The following is a 23846-nucleotide window of genomic DNA, read 5'->3' as shown; positions in this document are numbered from 1 at the left end:
CAGGGCTTTTGTTCTAGAAAAACAACCTGAATATGAAATCACAGAAAATTGTCTGAAGGGACTTTGGGCTCATCTTCAGAGGTCCCCTGATTTATCCCTTCTCCTTCATTCCCCACTGGTGGTGTGTTTGGTGTAGAATTGGTATTAAGATCCTCCAGCTCCCAAGATTTCAATGGGTTCCTCCATTGCTTCACTCATCTCACACTGAGAAAAACTTCCCTTGTCTTACCCAAATATTCCTTCCAGATGAAATTACTGATTCCATGTGTCAGATCTGGAGAAGATCTGAAGAAGATCCATCCTTCCCTAACACCAGCCCTGCTTCTGTGTCTCCTTTTGGTCCTCTCCAAACTCTGTTCCATTTTTCAGCTCTTCCTCTCAAGGTGAGATGTGTCAGGTTTTGCAACTTCTTCAAAATGCAATAATTCTCAAGTGGAAATATCATTAGCACAGGAAATCATAACTCTGGCAGGAATAATAAACCACAAAACAATTTCAACATATCAGCAGTGTTGGGTTAATGCTTGATCATCTCAGAGCTCTTTTCCAACCTTAACTATTCTGTGATTTTACAACTGAGCCATTGTTACAGAAAATGCAGAAGGAATCAATTTTTTTTTCCTCTTGTCAGTTACAAGGAGAACTGGAAGAACAGTCACAACAAGGAGTTTGTCAGCTGAAATCTTGTCTTTCATTCTCCTCATGAACTGCCCAAAAACGTGACGGTTTTCACGGCTGGCTTTTCTACTTAATGCTATTGACTGAAAACTTTTAGTTAATATCTCCTGGCTTCTACCTCACTTCCAGGCACTGTTCCCAAGCCCTCATTAGTCAGGTTTCTAACACCCTCACTGGGTATCTGAGCCAAAGGAAGCCAGATCCTACAAATAAGCTGGTGAAGGTGTGAGCGTCACCGTAACCCAGGGAGAGCCACACAGCCCTGAGAAGATGAGAGCAGAGCTGCACTCAGGGCTTGGAACTTTACAAGAATATTTAACTGATTAATTACATCCAAAATTTGGGTCCTTAAAGCAATATTTTACTACAATTATGGAGTGGGTTGGAAGGGACCTTCAAGATCATCCCTACCATGGCAGGGACACCTTCCACTGTCCCAGGCTGCTCCAAGCCCCGATGACCTTGGCACTGCCAGGGATCCAGGGGCAGCCACAGCTGCTCTGGGCACCTGTGCCAGGGCCTCATAGGGAGGATTTTTTTCCCAATATCTAAAGTAATAAAGAATTCTTCTTTTTGAACACATTCTTCGATATTTTCTTTTTCTGCCCTATAGGTTTAATGCCATTATTGTAGGATAATCCTGGTGCTGTGCAGTGCACAATGATCATATCAGATGGTCCAAATGGCTTTTTGAGTGAATCAACACTTGATGATCATAGGTCCCAGAGATACACAAAAATTTGCACAGGGATGTGGGAAGAGAAAAATTTCAGATTGCCTAGTGAAAAATTGAAGTGAGAAGTAGCATTTTTGGAGAAGTTGCTAAGCTGATTTGTTAGCCAGGGGCAAAACGTGCCTTCTGTGGAAGGTATAAAATGAAATCAGATACTAAATGTGAAAAAAAAAAACCTAGTATATAAACACGAATTAGTGGAAGGACTTTAGAAATACAGTAAGCTGAAAAGAAAGCTTAATTCTCAGGAAAAGTCCACTCAAAACTGTTGAGGAAAATCAGACACAATTATAAGGGGTTTTTGTACAAAAGCAATCCCAGCAGAGCTCTGGGTTTATCACTTCACAATAGTGGTGATAAGGTTGTTATAACAATTCAGGGAAAGGAGAACTGCTCCTTAAATATTCACATCTACGTTCCAAAGAAATACGAGGATGGAATATTTAGGAGTCAGCTATTAACGACTGAGGATGTTAAAAAATGCATATAAATACAAACATTTTAAAACTGACAGCCCTGATATCATCTACAGAGGGTGATGCCTGTAGCCAGGTGAGGTTATCCTAGGAGAATGTTGGTTTTTAATCCATGATTGATCCTAGAGAAATTCCAACAGATTGTTGGAGCATTAATGCTGTGGCAGTGCTCCAGTTGCACAGCCAGAACAACCTTGGCACCTCTACATGACTTCCCCTGACCTCAGTCCTGGGCAAATAATGGGATTAAAGCTGATACAAGATTCAAGAGGAGGAAGTGAAGATGGGAACGGGATTGTCATTCCACATGATCCCACGAAAGGGTCCTGTCAAACAAACAACCCCAATTTTATTTCACTGATAACATCACCAGCATGGCTTCTGTGCCTCTCTGACTTTTGCAGGGGATCTGACTCAGCCTTGGGAATATTCTGATTAAAACTGAGAATTACTCAATAGCAATAAAACAGAGGTTAAATGTATTAAAAATGGGCAAGGTAATGGATCTGAAACGGAGTCATCAGAGGGGAATCATAATTAAGTGCAGAGCTGGGATTCTGCTGGTATCTGCTTACTGCTATTAATCATTTTCAGTAATGATTGGCTGGTAAAAGTTTCAGATGACACAAAGATTGATGTGCAGGTAAATAATCATGAGAGCAGAGAAATAATAAAGAGCATTCTGGATCCCTCACTCACCTCTTCCTCAGAAGGAGAATGTTTAATATGCTCAGGTTCAAAGATGTGTTTAGAAGACAAGAATGATGCCATATCTGCTAAATTTAGGTTGGTACCTGGCAAGTTATCCCAAGGAAAATGATTTGGCTTTCCACACAGCAAAGGAACAACAGGGCTGAGAGGATGCACCAGCAGAGGGGATGTAAATCCATGCTGGTTTCTCTGGAGCTATTCCAGTGCTGGTGGAATTTGGGGGGAAAGCCCACAAATTCCTCCAGGGAGAAAAAGGATTTGGTTTGGTTTGGTTCCTATTAAAAGGGGGCTCCATTAAAAGGGCATTGAACCCACCAGGAGCTGCTCCCCATTTTCAGGGCAGGCTCCTGCACCAGGCCACCTCACAAGGGAGAATTCTGCTGGATACTGGGAAGATGCTGAATGGAAAAGGCATCAAGGTGGAAGCTGAACCAAGATATATTCAAGAAGTGACAAGATAAATATTTTTTAAGAATGAAAGTTCTTTCTTTTATAGGAAAATCTGGAAAGCTTGTCCTTCTCCAGCTGCTGAGGTTTTCAGAGGCCTTTTGGAAATGACTCTTTAACCAGCAAGATGAACCACAAGGATTATTTCAGGGGAACTATATTAATATTTAGAAAGATGCCAAAACTTTCTGACATAAATCATTATGACTCCACATTAATTACTCCAGTTGTGGTATCATTGTAAACAGTCACAGCCAACAATTCCAATGATATTTAAAGGCTCATTGACACACATGCAAACAGAAATGGAAAACTGGGACAATGATCCAAAAGCAATGGAATTCAGGTTTAAAACTCTCAAATGATGCAGCCCTACCAATTGCTCCAATTGCTTTTCCACTCTGAGGAAGTTTTCTCATGGCTTTTTTCCATTTTTCTGCTTCTTATTATTCAATTTATGACTCTCAAATGATGATGTCTCCATTCTGTTCCCTATTCTGTAACTATCAACATGTTTGTCTATATTTCTCTATCTGCAATTCCACTTTTTTTCCTGAATCAGTGCATTTTAATGAATGAGTCGATATTATATATATATATATATATATATAATACTTACAAACCATGCCAGAAAGAAATTCTTCCTATCACTTCTGTGATGTTTCTCTACTTTCAGCCTTAAATTCTACAGCCATTTTTTACTACAAAAGCACATTTCTGCATTCCCATGTAATTGATTCTGGAGTTTTTCAGGTTGAAAATATCAGGTAATAAAATCAAATTCAATGAGTTGCTGGTGCAACTCATAAAACTCTTTGCAACTTAATATTTTTTTTCATCATTGCATGTAATCAATCACCTTTTAGTCCACGGTAGAGGAGATAATATTTCTATCCAAAACAAGTGGAGTGTATGCCCAAAATACGATTTTTCATGGAAAAAATCAAGTGTTTTTCTAATACCAAAATGTGTTTTTCACACACTTATCTTTTATCTGACGTGCAGGTAAATATGAATACTAACAAAAAATTTCAAGCTCATCTGACAAGCATCTGTATTCATCTGTCTCCTTCTCATTGTTCAGGTATTGATAATTAATTAGCTACAGCCTCGTCTCATGTTCATGCAGACTTTTAAGAACACTTGACATGAACTTACAACAGCAGAGCAGCCTTGAATTCATTTGTGGCTTTAAGAACAATGATAACAGAGCACGAGATCTCAGTCTCCACCCTCATTAATATGAGGAGCTTTTCCTCACCAAATCCAGCTGAAAAGCTTTGCTGGAGCTCCTCACACGAGTGAAAATACACTTGAACAAGAGCCTGCAGCAGCTGCTTGAACTACTTAAATAAAAACAGCTTTTGTGGAGAGCAGGAGCGATTCAGTGTGAATTATGAATGACAGTGGACTTCAGAATCTGTTCTCTGCCTGAAAATACAAATATCACTTGTAGGACACACATTTTTTTCCCCCTTAGCTACTGTAGCATCAAATAAGTGCTGCTATATGTCTTGATTTACCAACTAAAGTTAAGTGTCAGATTTTAGGCAAATAAAAATGATTAAAATATGACAGCTGGCAAATTATGCTAACACCTGGTAACAAATCATTCCTGACAGTTCAATACTGAACTTCTTAAAGCACAGCTATTAATATTATAAACAGTGCAATGCAAAAAATTGTAGGACTTGACTAACGTGCTCAGTTTATCTTAATGTGGAAAAATGTCATGCCTTGTTCCTTGGGATTGAAGAAAATTGAAGCTGAATAATTGCAAACATGCAAATACTTCTGAGTAACATCAGTGTAGTTGTTCAGAACCAGCTGAATACAGAATTTTCGATGTAGGATGATGTTCAGACAATTCCTGGTGCCATTAATTAAGTTAATATTTTGTTTATGGGGGGAGATTTCCAAGAGTGTAAATATTTACGTGATATTGATGCCACCCAATTCTTTGTGATCTGGCATAAATCAGAATCATTTAGGTTGGGAAGAACTCTGAGATCATGAAGTCCATTCTTTAAATGATCATCACCATGCCAGCACCAAGTCTGGACAACTTGGATTATTTGGAATAAGAGTGACCCATCCCACCACACCAGGTTTTGGAAGATCACACTCCTCACTCACATCCCAAGGGAGTAATTCCAGATGGGTCCATAATTTTTAATGAAATTAATTACTTTTAAACCCATTAATTGTCTCATCTGTTTGTATGATAACGGCACTGCACTGGACTGTTTAAATGGACCTTCAAAGGATTTCAAATCATGGATTTTGTGATTTTTGGATAATTACTTACCGAGGCAATGTAAAGATAATGGAATGTGTCTGCAGACACATTCTGCAGCTCACAAAGGACTGGAGGAGAGGGAGAAACCAGCTCTGCTTTCTGCTCATCCACCTTTCCCTCTAACCCATTTCCTGGACTCAAACTGAACTTCAGCTCAGCATAAAATTCAGCAGAATCAACTCTGTCCCCAGTGTTATGAAGGATAGACGAGGTACCATCCATGCATCCATCCCATCCCTTGACATATGAGGAGAATCTTCAGCCGAGTATTAAAATGTGGAAATATGTGAGCTAGAACACATAATCTCTCTGCATGACAGAGGAGACTGATTAATGTGACATTAATGTGCTTTCAAAGACGTCATCAGGCAGAGATCTCACAATTTCACAAATGAATTTCGTATTATTTTTTACTTTTCATGGTTCCTTTCTGGTTTTATTTCACCAAGTTGCAGTGGCATAATTATTGCTGTATTATACATGTGGCTGTGCACAGTTTGAGGAACTAAAAATAAACGATGGCTTTACTGATACATTCTTTGACTGATACATTTTTTGACTTTGTCATAGATAATTTATGGAATAATTTTACACTTCTGCAACACCCAGCTCACAATTCACATTCCAATCCATGAGGTGTCATTTGCAATTTGCGATGGATTCTTAATGAAATTCTTTGGATCTTACCTTCTAAATGTTTCATTTTATGCTTGGGCAGAAGAGAGAAAGTGTGTTCATATACATTTATACATTGTAAATGGAAATAAAGCTATGATCTGGCTCATCTTTCTAATCTATTTATCCTCCCAACTCCCCCAGTGCTACGAGGAATATTATCCTGTGCATGGCACGGGGAGGGAAGGGGGAAACAAGGAGCTGAAGGGACTTGTTCAAGGTCACAGCTTGGGAAGCAGGGAGCTGAATCCACATGGAATCTTGGGATATCTTGAACTGGAAAAGGCCCACAAGGATCATCCCAAGGATCACCCCCTGGCCCTGCACAGACACCCCAACAATCCCTGAAGGGTTTTCCAAAGGCTCCTGAAGCTCTCTCATTCCCTGGGGAGCCTGGGCAGTGCCCAGCATCCTCTGGGAGAAGAATCTTTCCAAAACTCCGGCCTAAACTGCCCTCCAGACCATTCATCCCCATCATTCTGGAGGCTGCAAGGACAGATACAGCCCCATCATCCCCATCACCCCATCCCTGCTCCAGGAATTTCCCAGGTTTGAGCCTCACACCCTCTCGGCCGTGCTGGTCCTTCCTTGGCTCATCCTCCTCCTTCACTTGCTCATCCTCCTTCTCCCTCCAGTTTAAATGAACTCATTAACTCACAGGACTTAAATTAATGCTGAAGCTCAGTTAAATTCAGTAAAGTCACCTGGAGGAGCAGTCAAACAAAAAAAAAAAAACCCAAAAGCCTGTTGTGATCACAACAGATAAGGGCTGAACACGTGGTGCCTTGGAGACACCACAGGCAGAGCAGATTCTGGGTTCCTCAGATAAAGCAAAAGGAGGAATTTTAATTACTGACAGGCTATTCTGCTATTTCAGTGCTCTGTCCCTCTGTGTTGGCTACTGCCCAAGGAAGATGCTGATAAATTGGAATGGGATCAGATATGTACCAGTGAACGATGAAAGGATTGGAAACATGCCCTCGAGGGCAGAGACAGGGAGCTAATTGAGCTGTTGTGTTTTTTTTCTTGGTAAAGCAAAGATCAAGGGCTAAACTCAGTCTGGAGAAGGGAAATTCTAAATAACACACTGCCAGTCTAGCCTAGAGTGCAACCAGGCAAAATAGCTGGAAGTTCAAGCTAAATATTCAGGATTTACAATTAATTTTTATGACAATTTTCAAGGGACTGTAGTAGGTTCTCCATCCCTAGAAGTTGAGATATGTCAGATCTCGGTAATAACGCCTGACAAAGAGTTTTTCCCTCCAAAAGTCTTCCTTCATTTTGGAATGTGTTGTGTACAGAAGGCAACAAAGAAAATAAATTACAAAATTCGCCGTGTGTCAAAATTATGAATGCAAATTAATGGATTGGAATTTGTTCAATGTAATTACAGAACAATTTAATTTTTTTTTTAACCCCACCTGGGGATGCAAAAACAACAATTAATATGGAAGTGAACATATTTTGCAGTTTTCCTGCCATCTGCATTACAGGTGTCTCCTCCAGCACACATCCAGCTCAAACAGCTGCTCCAGCAAACCCAGTGGGATGTTTTCCAGGCTTCTCCAGGGATTTACCTGTGCTCAGAGCACGGGGAGCTGTGGGGAGGGCTGGCAGGAAAGGGAACATTTTCACTTGCTGTTGATTTGCAGCTCTCATTTGATCCGCACAGACCCTCTCTCCTTCCAGAGTTGGGTTGGTTTGGAATGATTTGATGGCTTAAAACTCAAATAAAGCAGGGTTAGGCGGGGTGTTGGGAAGGAATTCCCCTGGCAGGGTGGGCAGCCCTGGCACAGGCTGGACATTGGGGCTGGAGCAGCCTGGGACAGTGGGAGGTGACCCTGCCATGGATGGGTGGCACTGGGTGGGTTTAATGTCTGATTTTGATGATTCTGTGATCATTCTTTGATTCTGTTTGGGTTTGGGTGATTTAGGCCCCTCTCTCCCCACATGCAATGCCTTTCTCCAGCACACAGATCTGAGCAGCACATTATTGAATAAAGCAGCTTTTACCGTGAAATCTGTCTCCATGTTGGGCTGATTAAACTTACATTTGTTGACCTGAGTGTTGACCTTGGTTCAAAGCTCAAGCAGATTCTAGCTCCCAGTTAGAGAGTCCTTCATTGTAAAGAGCTGTTGAAAGTCCAAGACTCCCCTGGGGGCTGATTTCTGTCAATTAGTTCTCTGAAATATGATGATTTATGAATCCCTCATATTGTGTTGCTAGATGGGGATGTTTAGCAAACTGCAAGTGAAAACAGTAGGAGCAAATAGATGGAGAAAATAATGCTCCTCTCAAAATGATCAAAATTACAGAGAAATTTATCCCTGCTTCTAGATCTGTGTTGTGCATATACAGAAATATGTATCTATATCTCAAAGTGCACATCCTGCCTCCCCAAAAGCTAGGGAGAAGATTAAATATGGATTTTTAATGGGTGCATATTTACAGTCAAAGCCATTTCTCCCCATCAAAAGCATCAATGTGCAAATATAATCAAAGCAAGTTGTAGAACTCTATATTTGAGAAGACTTTCATAATATTTTGCAGTCCTCAACTTCATGTGTTTTTACTGTAATTCATTTTCTCCCTCAGTTCTGAACATTCAAGCATTCTGCAGTGCTTTGGTTTTCAAGTTTATAGTGACAACTTCCAGTAAATTGTCTGAAGAAGACAATAAAATTGGGCCCTTTGGATTGCTGTGTGAGTGGATCAATGTTCTATTTTCCAGCGTTATGATAATGAGTTAATTTTAAAGATGTATTGAGTGGTTTGGCATTAATTCTGCCGTTAAAATTTACCTCATGCCCGGACAACAGTGCACTTTGCTACAGTGCTTGAGATAAAAAGTACAGGATTGCAAATGGCATTTCTGGAGTGGAGTTCAGCCTCAAAATTGGGAATTCCGAGCTGCTGACTCAGCTCTAACCAGCTGAAAGCAGCTGGTGCTGGCAGGACTGGTGTCCCCTGACACAGGGGACACAGGGACAGGGAGGGGGCTCACAGGAGCATCATTCCAAAACCTGTCGCAGACATATTTTCATTAAAAATCCTTTCTTAGGATTTTTCCTTCTGAGAAGCTGAGAGGCCTCAGAAACAAAATGCAAACAATGGTTATCTGCTGCTGTGGAATGCAACAGGTGCATCTGGGATTGGTCTCGTGTGGATGTTTGGAATTAGTGACCAGTCACGGCAGAGCTGGCTGAGACTCTCTGTCTGAGTCACAGACCCTTGTTATCATTCTATTCTATTCTATTCTATTCTATTCTATTCTATTCTATTCTATTCTATTCTTTTCTTAGCTAGCCTTCTGAGATGAAACTTTTCCTTCTATTCTTTTCAGTATAGTCTTAATGCAATATATATAATAAAATAGTAAATCAAGCCTTCTGAGCATGGAGTCAACATTCTCGTCTCTTCCCTCACCTGAAAACCCCAGTGACCGCCCATCACAAAACCACCTCTGCTCTGTTCTGCTGGCAGCTCCTCTGCCTGAGATCTCTGGAAGGAAAGAGAAATTACACCTCTAGATGATGTCAGAAAAGGAAATATGGGGTGGGACAATGAGGAAATGCTGCTGGAGGACACTGAGGGGCAGCTGCGGCTGGGGACAGGGTGGCACTGATCTCACCTGGGCTGTTGGTGCCAACCCTGCCTCTCCTCGGGTCTGCACGCCACAGAGGCTCCTCAGAAAAGAGAAAGTCAAAGCATCTCACTTCAGAGCCCTTCCTGTGTGCATTTAAACAGGGCCTGTCTCCTCAAGCAAGAGCAAGGACGATTAAAGGCAGTCGCAGGAATACCGAAGGTGGTTTCTGTATTTCAGAGGATTTTTTCCAGGCACAGGGACTGAGTAAGGCTCAGTGATTTTCAGCAGGTAGAAGGTGAGTGAGCTCTAATTGTTGGCACTGCTGTCACACCACAGTCAGGGAGAGGAACTGGGGGAACAGTTTGTCATGAGCTTTCTCACCCCGGCTCCTGCTAATTCCTTTCACACCATTTTGATGTCCTTAAATTGTCTCTTTTCACAGCATTTCAAGGTGCCTTTTCCTCTCCTCTTTTTGCAAGAACACTTTGCAATACACCTCCATCCAGAGCTGCTGCAGACAAAGCAATTACCTGTGTTGCATATTCAGGAATGGTACATGAATATAGAAATCAGGATACTGGGAAAGGCCATGGCTACACATCCTATGTAAACACTTGTGATGGCAAGGAATCAAAATGAGGCATCAGCCAGCTCCATCCTGCTTCTCCCAAATAAAAAAAAAAATTGGCTGCTTTCACACAGAAGAGGCCAACAGGAAAAAAAATTGAAAGCTATCCCTAAAAATCTTTGAGTTGTGCACAGTCCTTTCCTTCCACTAGGCAACCCCAGAGATTCGGAGCTGTAGGGTGGGAGGGGGTGGCATCAGGGCCTTGCCACCATTGTCATCGTGTTTCCCCCTCCCTGCCCTCCACACAAAGAGCTGCATGGAATTCCCAACCAATTCTGTGTCACCTTGATTTTTTAAGTTTTTTTTTTGAGCCTTCTGATGTTGACATTCTTGTAGTGAACTTTCTTACACACTTTCTGTAAATAACTCATTGTTTTGCATGCCTTTATGGAAGAGGACAGAGTTGATGGGCTGTTGGTTTGTCCAGTGCCATTGGAAAGGTGGCACTGTCACCCTCCAATCCACTGTCACTTTTGGAAAACTATAAATGTTAGAGTCAGAAAATAAACTTCCCTTTTTTCCTTCACCTTGAGAACAGCAGTGTGTGCTTGCATTCTTTCATGTTCTATGGTGACAATTCTGGGCAGCTGTGACACTGAGAAAACATTTAAGTGTGAGGGTATTTTAAAGCAAACCAGAACCCAGCACAGAGCCTGCACTGGCTCATTGCCCTCTAGGTTTTCCCCATGGCCTTGGATCCCAATTCCTAAGGCAATATCTGCAGGAATATTTCCTTTCTTCCTTTCTTTTTCTATTTTCCCCCCTGTTTTTCTGAGATCCTTTTAAAACAGAGGATTATGTTTGACAGTATGTTTAAATCCCCTTCCTCAGTAAGGGTCAACAGAGGCAACAATTATACCTGAGGATCTGTTCTAAGTTTTGGACAAGCTGTTTTAATGATTATATTGCCGTGTTAATACCCAGCTCTCTCAAGGTGTGGAGAAAATGATCATTAGATTCTGTGAAATAGCAGACATTAGGCAAAGAGTGGTTTGATATAATTGGGTAATATTAACGTGGTTTATGATTTATGCTGACTTTTCCATGACGCTGTGGCACACTCTGGTGTGGGGATTATGGACACTGGAGAGATTTTAGTGCTCTGAGATTGTGCAGGATAATTTTACCCCCATTTCCATTGGAACTATTTAAAAGCCAAGACACTGAATTGCCTAATTGGATGCTGTGATTAGCCAATGATGGAGTTTAATTTCCTGTTGATATAAATCTGAGGAAGCCCTCCTGGTGTCCTCAGGAATAAACCACAGAAGAATGAAGAGAGAGCAGAACGAGACCCAGGTGAAACCCAAGCAAAGCAGGAGCACATTGGTTTTGCTCTGGCTCCAAGGGTGTCCGGTTTTCGGCTGTTTGGAGGGCCTGGAAAGGCCCGGAGTGGCCTTGGGGCAGCCCGCGTATCAAAGGACGAGAAGAGGCTTCAGTTCTTCTTTCGGTCTCGGTGTTTATTAATTGTTTATCTAAAAGATTTTCTTTCGGCCCGACAGAGCTCTGCTCAGCAGCCAGCCATGAGCACACTGTGCTGCCCTCCGGGCAGTCACCTATCTTTATACCCATGGTTACGTGTACAATATTTATCATTTTTCCCCAATACCTTTCCCCCTTATTGTCCGGTGCACTTTTAGTAATGACCAATCCCAAAGTGCCACCATCACCACAGAAGATGGAGGAGAAGAAGAAGAAGAAGAAGGACAGGACACGCCCCAATTCCTCCATCTTACTTCTCTAAACCCCCCTGTACAGAAATCCTAAACCCTGTGTCTCACTCTCTAATTAACCAATCCCTTCACCATTCACCCCGGTGAAACCCTCCTGTCCTCATACAGGTGTCGTCTCCTGTGTAGGATCAAAGTCCAGCCCCCAGACACTTCTGGAACATTCCAGGACTCCCGAGCCCCCCAAGGGTGGTCTCGGTGACACCTCAGTCCTGAGGTGCTGAGATCCCACACCAGGGCACTCAGGATTCCAGCAGGAAAGGTGATTCAGGGAAAGGTATCACTGTGATTCATCCCCTGCTCCTCTGCCCGAGCTCCACATGGCAGCTCCGTGCCCCTGGCTCCTGCCAGCCTCTCCCACCTGAGTCACTCCTTGGGGCTGGTTCCAGCTCACACACGAGGATTTTGTCCTCGGATTTAGTTCTGGTCTCCAATACTAATTGCAAAATTTATTCATTATTAACTAGGTATGAATTTTAAATAACTCTGCTGAACATCCCAATGCATAAACCTGTATTTTTTTTCTATTCGTGTAGCCAGCCTGGCTGTTTATATCAATTTATTCAGCATTTTTTGTGTGCTTTTCACCCACAAGAGAAGAGGATAAGATCACATCCCACTTTACATATTTAGATGTATATGCATGGATAATTAAAAAGTAAAAACCTACTCAGTGTATTACTTATTGAATTATTTATTATGATTATTGTGATGATATTTTACCGTAACTGTTAAACACCAAAATGTTTTCTTTAGAAAACCATAGGGTCTGGACTTGCTGGAGTAGAAGGAAAAACTTTTAATTCCATATATAATTCAGACTTATCTCTGCCCTTGCTATCAGCATTGCTCTGGAGAGTATATGGGAATTTGGTGCCAGTTTTAGGAATTTGTGGTTGTTTAACCCCAGCAATTCCTCAGCTCCTCACTTATTCATTCCCCACCAGTGGGATCAGGGAGAAAAAGGGGAGGATAAAAGCTGGAAAACTCATGGATTGAGGTGACGAGAGTTTAACAGGGAAAGCAAAAGCTGTGCACACGAGCAAAGCAAAGCAAGGAATAAATTCCCTGCTTCCCATGGGCAGGTGTTCAGCACCTCCGGGAGAGCAGGGCCTCATCCCATGCATTGGAGGCTTGGGAAGGCAAAAACCATCCCTCCAAATGTCCTCCTTCCTCCTTCCCAGCAGTTTCCATCCTGAGCATGATGTCACAGGTATAAATATCCCTTGGGTCACCTGGGGCCACTGTCCTGGCTGTGTGTCCTCCCCAACCCAGGCATTCCCAGCTTCCTCCCAGCACAGGAGCAGGAAAAGCCCTGGCTCTGATGACAGAACATCTCTGCATCACCCACCCTGTGCCCAGCACAAAGCCAAGCACCCTTCCCAGCCCCCGGCAGCAGAATTCACTCCCTCCCAGTTAAACCCAGCCCAGTGCCCATCCTCAGGTGTGTCCTGGCACTTTGCAGACAGCTGCCAGCTCGCCCTGGGGGTGCCTGGAGCCGGCCAAAATCCACAAATCCACATTTTGGCTGCCATGGGGAGCCCCCGTGGAACAGCTCCACGGGCAGATGGCTCTGGTGACACCAGCACGGGCACAGCCAGCAGCCCTGGCAGGGTCCCTGTGCCCAGCGCCCCTGCCAGGGAGGTGGCACTGCTCAAGGGCCCTGCTCTGCTGGGTGACAGCAGGGAGTGACAAATCCGGGCTGGGGACGAGGATGGGCAGGGCAGAAATGCCAGCTCTGAGCTCTTTGCTGCTCACAGGTGGCACTGCCAGCAGTGCTGGAGCCCGTGGAATCTGTGAGCTGAGCAAAACACTGCCTGGGGTGGCTGTGGAAGTGGGAAAGCTTCCAGGCTTCAAGTATGACACCACGCTGAGGATTCTTTTTTCTTTATTTTATTTTGTTTTATTTTATTTTATTTTTTTAATTTAATTTAAAGGTTTGGTTTTTGGGGGTTTTTTGCCTTTTTTTTTTGCCTTTTTTTGTGTTTTGTTTTGTTTTGTTTTGGTTTGGTTTTTTTGGGGTTTTTTTTTTTTGTGGGTTTTTTTTGGTTGGGTTTTTTTTCTTTGTTTGCTTGTTTTGTTTTCTTTTTTTTTTTTTATTTTTCTCCCTCACGAAATAAGCAGAAAATATATAAACATATCTCAGTGTCTTTTGTGGAGAAGCTGTTTGCTAAAGGTCTCTGTGGAAAGTCCTTATTCAGATCACAGAATCCCAGAACATCCTGAGCTGGAAGGGATCCACAAGGATCGTCCAGCCCAGCTCTTGTCCCTGCACAGACACCCCAAATCCCACCCTGGGCATCCCTGGGAGGGTTTTCCAAACCCTCCTGGAGCTCTGGGGTTGTGCCCATTCCCTGGGCAGTGCCAGCACCCTCTGGGGATGAACCTTTCCCTAAAAATCCAACCCAAACCCCCTGGCACAGATGGACAAGCTGATGGAGTAAATTCTGTGACTGTAACCAGCAGCACAACAAAACAGCCACAGGTGGAGGGCAGAAGCTGGAGCACCATTTTGATAAATGAGATTAAATGAGATTATCTAAGAAGATGAAAATAATCATGAACGCAGCAGCAGAGCAGGAACAAGCAGCAGCCACTGTGCCCATCCTTACCCACACAGCAGAACCTGGGGCAGTGACAGCCAAGCACCTCCAGCAGGCAGCTCTGCCTCTGGCCATGGCAAAACTGACAAAAATAGGATTATTATTGTGCTCTGACCCCCAGCAGGGGATCCAAAGGGGAATCAGAGATCCCTGCAGGGAATCAGAGCTGCTCTGGTGCAGGGCAGTTCTCTCCATCCTCAATTCAGTGCAGGATTTAAGAGTCAGGAACTCCACAAGATGCAGTCTGTGAGGAAATCTGGGTAAGTCATGACGAACATCCCTCAAAGTGCTGAAATGGCTTCTTTGGGTGTTTTTTATAACACTTTTTGGCAGAACTCACAGCAATTAATAATAGTAAAAGCCCACAGTCCACCTCACTCCCTCCCAGGCAGCAGATGCAGTGTGGCCAATGAGCTAATTAAGCAAATAACCGCAAAAAAAAAGGAAACCTCAACAAAACCCCAACATTCCTTAATAGCTTCAGATCAAGTATTAATCACTGTGTTGTCTTAAAACGAGAGGTCATGGAGATTTCCAGGGTCTCATCCTCCATGTGCAGGTTTTTAAAGGCTGCACATGGAATTGTGGAATCATTTAGGCTGGAAACACCATCTGAGATCATCAAATTCCATAATTAACCCAGGTCCAGCACTAACCCATGGCCCCAGATCATTTAGGCTGGAAAAACCCTCTCAGATCATTGAGCCCAAGCATTAACCCAGCTCCAACCTTAACCCATGGCCCCAAACATCGCATCTTAATTTTGAGCATTTCCAGGAATGGTGATCCCATCACTTCCCAAGAAGCCTGTTTCAATTTCTTTACATTTTCAGTGAAGAAATTGGTGCTAATCTTCAACCAAAACTCCCCCTGCTGCAGTTTGAGGCTGTTTCCTCTTGTCCCAGTCCTTATTACCAGGGAGAAGGCTCCCACTTCACCTGGCCCCAAGCTCCTATCAGGGAGTTGAAGAAAAGTCTGCTATTTCTCAGATATTCATCTGGCAATAAAGTCATTTTAAATGTAGCTTTTACAAAAGGTTTGGAGTGCAGCTTAATTTGGAATTGACATTTACTGAGTGCTTTCTTTTTATTTATCAGCAAAATGGGAATGAGCTTCTGTGAGCCCAGAGTCCAGCTGAGTTCAGGTCCTATCTGCAGAGCTGCAGAAAGCAGAGCCTGGGCACAGACACTGAGCAATCACAAATGAGATAATTTCAAACAGGTTTTCATATGGAGGCATTCTGCTTTGTTTTGCCCTATCAAAAGTCCTAAAGGTTTGTGATTGCAGGTGGTATTTGCTGTTGGAAACTTTCTGCTGCAGAGCTGCCCCACTTAGCTCCGTGTTAATTTAATTTTTGCAGTGGAATGGATGGAGCTGTACAGCATGGAATCATCACAGAATCAATGATGGTTTGGGTGGGAAGATGAAAAATCATCTCATTCTACCCCTGCCATGGCAGGGACACCTTCCACTACCCCAGGTGCTCCAGCCCCAATGTCCAAACTGGCTTTGGGCACTGCCAGGGATCCAGGGGCAGCCACAGCTGCTCTGGGAATCTTTGCCAGGACCTCCCCACCTTCCCAGGGAGCAATTCCTCCCCAATATCCCATCTAAACCTACTTCCATTCAGTTTGAAGCCATTTTCTCTTGTCCTATCCCCCTTCTCCCCAGGCTCCCCTCAAACCCTGCCCTCTGCCAGCCCAAAGCCATTCCCTGCTCTCCCTTATCAAATGTCCCTCTCCAACACTGGGGAACTTCAAAACCACAAATTTCATTTTTCCAGGGATGTCCCTGCTCCAGGGGGGTCCCAGCAGTGCCAGGTCCCTGTGCTGGCTCCCACAAACCCAGGGGATGGAAATAATGGAGCAAGGTGTGCTGCAATAGTGGATCAGGGCTCCTGAATTTCCCAGGAGCACCTGGTACCAGTCTCCTCCTGTGAAATGCCGTTTTGTTTCTCAGTTTTGATCTCCCTGCCTCACTTATCAGCAGCATTTGCTTTAGTGCCAGTCGTTCCTACATGTGTAGTACCTAATTAGTGCACGTAAATACCTGGAATTATTACCTCATCTCAGGGTCTTTGTTTGATCTTTAATGTTTTATTTCTTTTCTCCCTGACAAGTTCTTCTCGTTAGCCCAGGAGAGTTTCCCCAGCACACTCGTGCTTTTTTATGCTTTCATCTTTTCTGTTAATCTGGTTTATCTGTATTCCTCTTCCTTTAGCCTCGTTATTTATGTTTCACAGGCTGGATATTTACTTCAGGGATAAGTCATTCCTGTTTTGTTTTTTTTTTCCAGAAAACATACTTCTCTTTTATTAAAAAACCCATCCTGTCAAAGGTTGCAATACCATAACTCACAGAAACCAAATTCCTTCCATTTCCTATAAAGCCTACATTTTAATTAGATGATGTTTTCTTTTTATATTGTCAGAGAATAAAGTTTAAGACAATATTCTTCAATACTTTATGCTTTCAATAAATAATTTATACCGAGGTATATCCTAAGCTACACTGGCTGCTTACTTTTCAAGGGCAAGGACTCTGCAAAAGGAGAACAGTATCCATAAATATTCTAAAAAAGAGATATTTAAAGGAAACAAATGCAAAGGAAGCTGCTACAAGCAGAACTTTGGAAACCAGATTGCAAAAACTGTGTGATAATTTTGATCACTATCAGACTTGAAGTGGATATCTGGGTCATGTTTACAACAGCATTTTCTCTCTGCAGACTTGAGAGTTTTAGGAAAGAAATATGTTTAAAAAATGGATTAAAATACCAAAAAAAAAAAAAAGCTGAGGAGTATAAATTTCCTTTGCAAGTTTTCCTTGGAGCTGCAAAGTGCATGGGGTGGCCTTGGTTAAAGAAATAGACAACCCCAAACTCACCTGCACTGCTTTGAATATTCTAATTTCCAAATACTTTGAAAAGGCTTTGCCAAACATAAGAAGATATCCTGAACTTCCCAACCAGAACTGAAAGAGCAAAACTCTTTAAATCCAATGTTAAGCTTAGGACCAGTGGAAACAATGATAAAACAATTAGGAAAAAATAATCAGCTGCAACAGAGTGATCTTCTGTGCCCATGGATTAACAATTCCCCTTCCTATTTAGAGATGCAATGTATTTAAACAAACATTTTGACCCAGTTTTTGCACTCTGCTTATGCAACCTCTGCTGTTGAATTAAAATCCCCGTGTTTGATGTTTGGTGAATGAGGTAGCACATCCTCTCCTTTACTAAGTGCATTTAATTGGAGGAAAATTCCCCTTATTTTCCATGCTCTGTAAAAAATCCAATAAGTAATCACATAGCAGAGCCATTCTTAATGCCACCTTGTATCTGCATTAATAAGTGATGTATTTTTATAAATTAATGCCTGGTTCCAGTATCTGTAACCCACTACCTTCCTAGAACACCTTCAGCAACTCTTTGCTCACCCTTCTACTATTTTTTTATTTTTGTCTCTTTTTTTTGGTCTTTTTATTTTTTTTTTTCTCTTTTTAAAAGACATTCCTTTAAAGACTGTACAGATTTCTTGACTTTCCATGTTGGGTTTGGAGTGTGCTGGCTCCTGGTTTCAATTTCAGATGCAGCAGTTTGTCATAACCAGCTGCAATTAGAATAAATCCTTCAGCCTGGGAAAGGTGACAGAGTTAAGGAGCTGATTGCAGAGGATGGGTGACATTTGCCTCTGGTTTGTACTACAAATTAAAGGGTGACGTTAATAATCAGTCATTCAAGAAACAGCATTAAAATGAGAGTTTATCCCAGTCTTTTGCCATCCTGCATCATTAGGAATCTGCATAGTAAAATGATTAGCTCAAGTTGCACACTGATTTTCATCCAGTCAGGAATTCACAGATAAATATGTCTCTGTGTAATTTTTACAAGGGAACGTCCCTTTTTATGGTAAAACATTGCTTTTATTGATGCATATTTGCTCCCTGACTTCTTTAGGCCCAGATTTGAGGCATCACCTTCTAATAATGACAAAAATTAGGTGCTTTGGAAATGCTGTATTAGCTTTGATTCCTTGGGTCAGCTGGTGAGTGTGAACCTCACACCTCCAGGAAGGACCCAGAGGAAATTTGAAATTTGTCCTCCCAGGGAGCAGAATCATTCTGTCTGCACTTAGATATCACTTCCCTAGGCATGCATGAGGTGATGAATGGGAATTTTCTTAGCTAAAACCAAATCTTCTCCAGCGAGGGGATGGTTTGAATACTGAAACTGTGATATATACACACTCAGACATCCCGTGAGTCTGCAACCCCATCTCCAGTTAAAATCACTCCCATCTAAAGCTCTGCGAGACCAATTCCAGCCTGAGCAAAATTTACACTACCCTGATTTTTTGACTCATTAAAAAGTAAGCCCAACACAACTTTACATACAGAAGAGTTAGCAGAAATAAATCTCCGAAGTTTTGCCCACTGCTAAAAACCATGGCTCCATTTCACCAGCTCAATCACATGTTGAAATGGGATTTCACTGCAGTTTGTAGCATGATGTACAAAGTGATGAAGCCCCATAAAGCAGATGCTTGAGACTCAGGACACAAATATTAGAGGGAAGATGTTCCATTTTTATTTAAGTGCAGCTATGTATGGCTAACAGGGGGAAGGCACTGAGTGCAATGTAATGAATGATATGGCAAATGCACTGCAGTGCAAATAAACCATTAGGAGTTACACTTCATTTTCATCAGGCACTCAGCTCATATTCCCCTGCACTTTGGAGAGACCCAACAAATAAAAGCATGGCAGAGTGCTTTGCATGCAGTTCAGGCAGTGCTCAGCACACAGCTCAGCCCCCGTGGATTTTTATGGGAAGTGAATAAGCAGCCTGAAAACCACAGGATATTTATATTGATTGTCACTTGGAAGGGAGAATTTAAAAGTTGTTGCTCACTAGGAAGAGCTGTGGCAATGGGGGTGATGGCTGGGAGCTCACACAAGGAAAGGAACCCGTGGATCTGTACCCACACACACCATGGGTTTTTGGGGGGATATCAGAATAAATCACTTGAAACTCCATTTTCTTCATGGTGAAAAAGCCCATTCTTTATTCACATAACTCCTTTTTATACAGTTTTTCAGACCTCATGTGGGACTCCAATTGGTTACCAGCTTTCTTGCCAATTACCTTATTGGTTAGTAAAAGGTATTTTACTTGTCCGTCAAATCTCTCTACTCTTCAATTGTTAACATATTTTCTTCACTGGTTCTCATGAGATAGATTTAATATTTATATAGGTGCAAGTTGTTTTTTACCCAGGATAGATTGTTATGTTAATGAACTGTTCATACCAGGATTGTTTTCACATGGGAACTTGCAAAGTTCTAGCTTTGACAAGGCCAGCCACTGATTTAGGAGACCAGGCTTGATTTTGAGGCCTTTTTTATAATTTTTCTACCTTACTGCCCTTTTGGATGCTGTCCTACCCTGCAGCCCTCAAGGCCTGTCCTGTCCTTCCTGCTCCAAAGGGCTCTGTCACTGCAGACTCCTCTAAAAAGTGAATTTATGCTGCTTTTCCAGACACCGTCTCCTTGGAAATGTCCCTGTCTATGGCTGGAACTGGACAATCTTAATTTAATCCAGCCCAAACCATCCCACCTTTCTGTGATTCTTTGGTGGCACCACCACATCTTACACACTGAGGTGCCTTTAAAACTTCATGTGCAGTCAAAACCAGCTTTGTGGGGGGACAAAAGAAAAATCCTTAGGGATAATTACACAGGAGGTAAACAAAAGTTTTGTTTTGGGTACAAAACTTTATTTTGAGCAAGAAAGTTCTGCTTTAAGCAACTGTGTGCCAGTAATTCCCTCTAGTGACACCCGTCTGGGGTCTGGTGTGCATCCCCAAGGAATCCCAGGTAGCAGCACTGCATGTTCCATTTGTGGTTGTGGGACTCATTCCACACATTTATTAATTGTACCTTCAGCAGCCACAGCTTTTGGCCTGATCTGGGCTGGAATGAGAGACTGAGAGAGCAGGAGATGCAAAATAAAGCCCCGTGCACCATGAGCAGACGATGCATTCCCAGCCAGGTTCATGCAGCTGTAATATGATATTTACATTTAACACGCAGGGATTTTAAATATCCATTGTTAACACATTGCTTGGGAGCCTCAGAGTCAGTGCTGAGCCTAATGCTGGCCCTTGGTGCAGTGGGTGGGAGGTGTTTGTAAACCATGAGTTAATCAAGAGATCACAGGGAACAACTGCTCATTTTGCCTCCATTGGAAGGGTGGGCTGCTGGAAAGAGATCAGATAAACACATTTTCCTGTCATTGTTACATATCTGTGTGTACTGCAAACATATAATGCAATATACACCCATTGTATAGATATATAGATAAATATATAGATAATTATATCTGCATCTATTTATTTCCATCCCTTCAGGCAACAGTTACATATCTGTGTATACTGCAATATAATGCAATATACACCCATTGTATAGATATATAGATATATAGATAAATATATAGATAATTATATCTGCATCTATTTATTTCCATCCCTTCAGGCAACAGCTGCCCCTGGCCCTCACCGTGGCTGGGATTATCTCAATTAGCACATGATGCCCTTTGCTTTGGGAGGGATCCAGAGTGAGCACAGGTGATGTGGAGTCCCCTCAGTGCTGGCACACCTCACTGACCCTGTGGGCTGGAACCTCGTGGATTTATTTAAGGCAAGTGCAGGTGGTGTTGGCCACCTAAGGAAGAGCAGCACTGGGCTGTGTCTGAGCTGGGGAGCACTTGGATGCAAGATAGGCAGGAGTTTTGTGAATTTTTTTATGTGCTATCATTATTAGAGACTGCAAAATGGAGTCTGTGGCAGATCCAGCCTTGTTGGAGAATGAAGATTTGGGAATAATGTTTAAAATCCAAATGCCATGTGGAAGAGGCAGGCAGTAGTGGAGGTGATGTTGTGTTTTGCAGATTTTCTCTATGACTGTGAAAGGCTGGACCAGAGAGCTCCACACATTTCCTCTCTTCTTTCTAAACCTGAATGTACCAAGGGATAAACTCTGATTAATCAAATATTTCAACTTTCACTGTAGCCCACAGTTTTAAGCTTAAGTTACAGGAGCAGGGAAGATGTGCAGAAATTAGATGTCCAAGGAGAAGTCAAGAATGATTTCTTCTCCCAGGGCAGTGAAAAGAACTAATCAGTTGATCAAAGCAAAGGGCCTCCAGCAAATCAAAGACCCAAGAACTGGAACCAGTGAATTTCTATCAACTCTCAATGGAAAAACAAAGCTGCTCTCTCCTTGGTCAATCAGGTGTCCAGAGCTCAAACTACTTAACTCTCTTGATCTAAAATGCATTCTCTCTTACTTCACTTAAAATCTTAAAATCTTCTGCTTTCTCTACTTGTGATCCCACCAATTTTCCATAATTTACTTACAAAAATCTGATTTTCCCAGACCTGGGGGTCACTAGCACCCTCCAGCAGTGAAGGAGTGCTGCTGTTTTAATCAGTGTTGAGGGTGGCCTGCCAATATTGCTGCAGGGATGGGAGCGGTTTCAGGCTCTTTAGCCTGTTAATAAAACTTGATAAGAAGTAAATCAGAGAAACAAATTTGGTCTTGTAGCAGCTTTATGGACATTTGTGTTTTGTGCTGTTTAGCGCTTGCAAAAAGCCCCTTTTGTAATTTAGTCCACGCTGTTGTTTTCAGCTGATAAAACCACAACAGAGCCCTTTTATCACAGTAGGAGACTTCCCTTTCCCCTCAGATTTGGAGCAATAACAGTTCTGGGGGTAATAATTATTCCAGATGCACTGTACCATGTAAATGAATCCGTGGCTTTGCTGGTGCTGATGGAGTATGCTCAGAATGAGCAAATTAATTAGGCAAACTGCGAAATCAAATAAATCTCACAGCAGTGACCTCTGTGTCACCGAACAAAGGAAGACATTAGGTTGACATGTAGCTCCTTTTGTGGAAGTAAAACCAGAACTTAAGAGCTAAATGTTCTCGTTACTCGGCCTTCAAAGCGGCGTGGAGGCTGGCAGGGAGGGATATTTGGTGTCCGTTTAACTTTTTGGCTGGGTTTGTGCAAACAGCAAATTTCCCATCCCAGGATGTTTCCCTGGGAAGCTGCACCAGGTATAAAAATCAAGATATCACCAGCACCGGGCAATATCTGTGCCCTACACGAGCTCACAGCATCCTGCAGCTCCTTTGGCTTTGGGAGCACTTGGATTCGCAGTTGCTGACTTGGAATTACCCTTCAGGCTTTATCGCACCCTCTGCAGGGTGTGAGGGTTTCCAGGAGCTCCGAGGACCATTCATGACATGGAATAACAGCAGTACCCTCTTCTCCTCCCTCCTTCCATAACCTGAAAAACAAAAGCTGATATTTGCAGCTCCTTTCATGTCGGATCTCAGGATCTCAGTCCTGAGGTGCTGAGCCACCGAGACCACCTTGGGGGGCTCGGGAGTCCTGGAATGTTGCCAGAAGTGTCTGGTGGCTGCACTTTGACCCTACACAGGATGAGGATAGGAGGACTTCACCGGGGTGAATGGTGAAGGGATTGGTTAATTAGAGGGTGAGACACAGGGTTTAGGATTTATGTACAGGGGGGTTTAGAGAAGTAAGATGGAGGAATTGGGGCGTGTCCTGTCCTTCTTCTTCTTCTTCTACTCCTCCATCTTCTTTGGCCATGGTGGCACTTTTGGATTGGTTATTACTGAGAGTGCACCGAGTAATAAGAATAAATGGTATTGGGGAAAAATGATAAATATTGTACACGTAACAATGGGTATAAAGATAGGTGACTGTCCGGAGGGCAGCACAGTGTGCCCATGGCTGGCTGCTGAGCAGAGCTCTGTCGGGCTGAAAGAAAATCTTTTAGATAAACAATTAATAAACATAAAAACCGAAAGAAGAAGTGAAGCCTCTTCTCGTCCTTCAATACGTGGGCTGCCCCAAGGCCACCTCGGGCCTTCACAGGCCCCTCAAACAGCCGAGATAAACCGGACACTTTCAGGGCACAGAAAGGAAATTGGAGTGGAGTATCAGGCTGGTACAGCAACACAAGCTCTGCAGGGCTGCAGATGTTATCAGCCTCGGTGTTATCAATATATGCTGATGGGACAGGAATTTAGTGATGTTTTGCAAGGAAATGATTGCAGATAACTCAATCCTGTGAGGGTTTATGCTGTCATCCATCACGGAGGTACTGCAAGGTGAAGAAGTGTTTTTCACCCAAGGGAAAAAAAGAATGCAGTTTTTACTGTGTTTATTTGGAAAAGGTCAGAGTGA

General features: G+C 42.7%; 1 protein-coding gene across 1 annotated transcript in view; it reads left to right on the top strand.

The window, feature by feature from the left end:
• Positions 1–23846, top strand: part of CHL1 (cell adhesion molecule L1 like) — a 607847-nt gene that overhangs the window by 568656 nt on the left and 15345 nt on the right. The window lies entirely within an intron of this gene.

This window comes from Zonotrichia albicollis, chromosome 12, assembly GCF_047830755.1.
Source record: "Zonotrichia albicollis isolate bZonAlb1 chromosome 12, bZonAlb1.hap1, whole genome shotgun sequence".
In the NCBI taxonomy this organism is placed as follows: Eukaryota; Metazoa; Chordata; class Aves; order Passeriformes; family Passerellidae; genus Zonotrichia; species Zonotrichia albicollis.
Note: the sequence above shows the minus strand (reverse complement) of the source record. Positions and strands in the feature narration are given on the sequence as shown.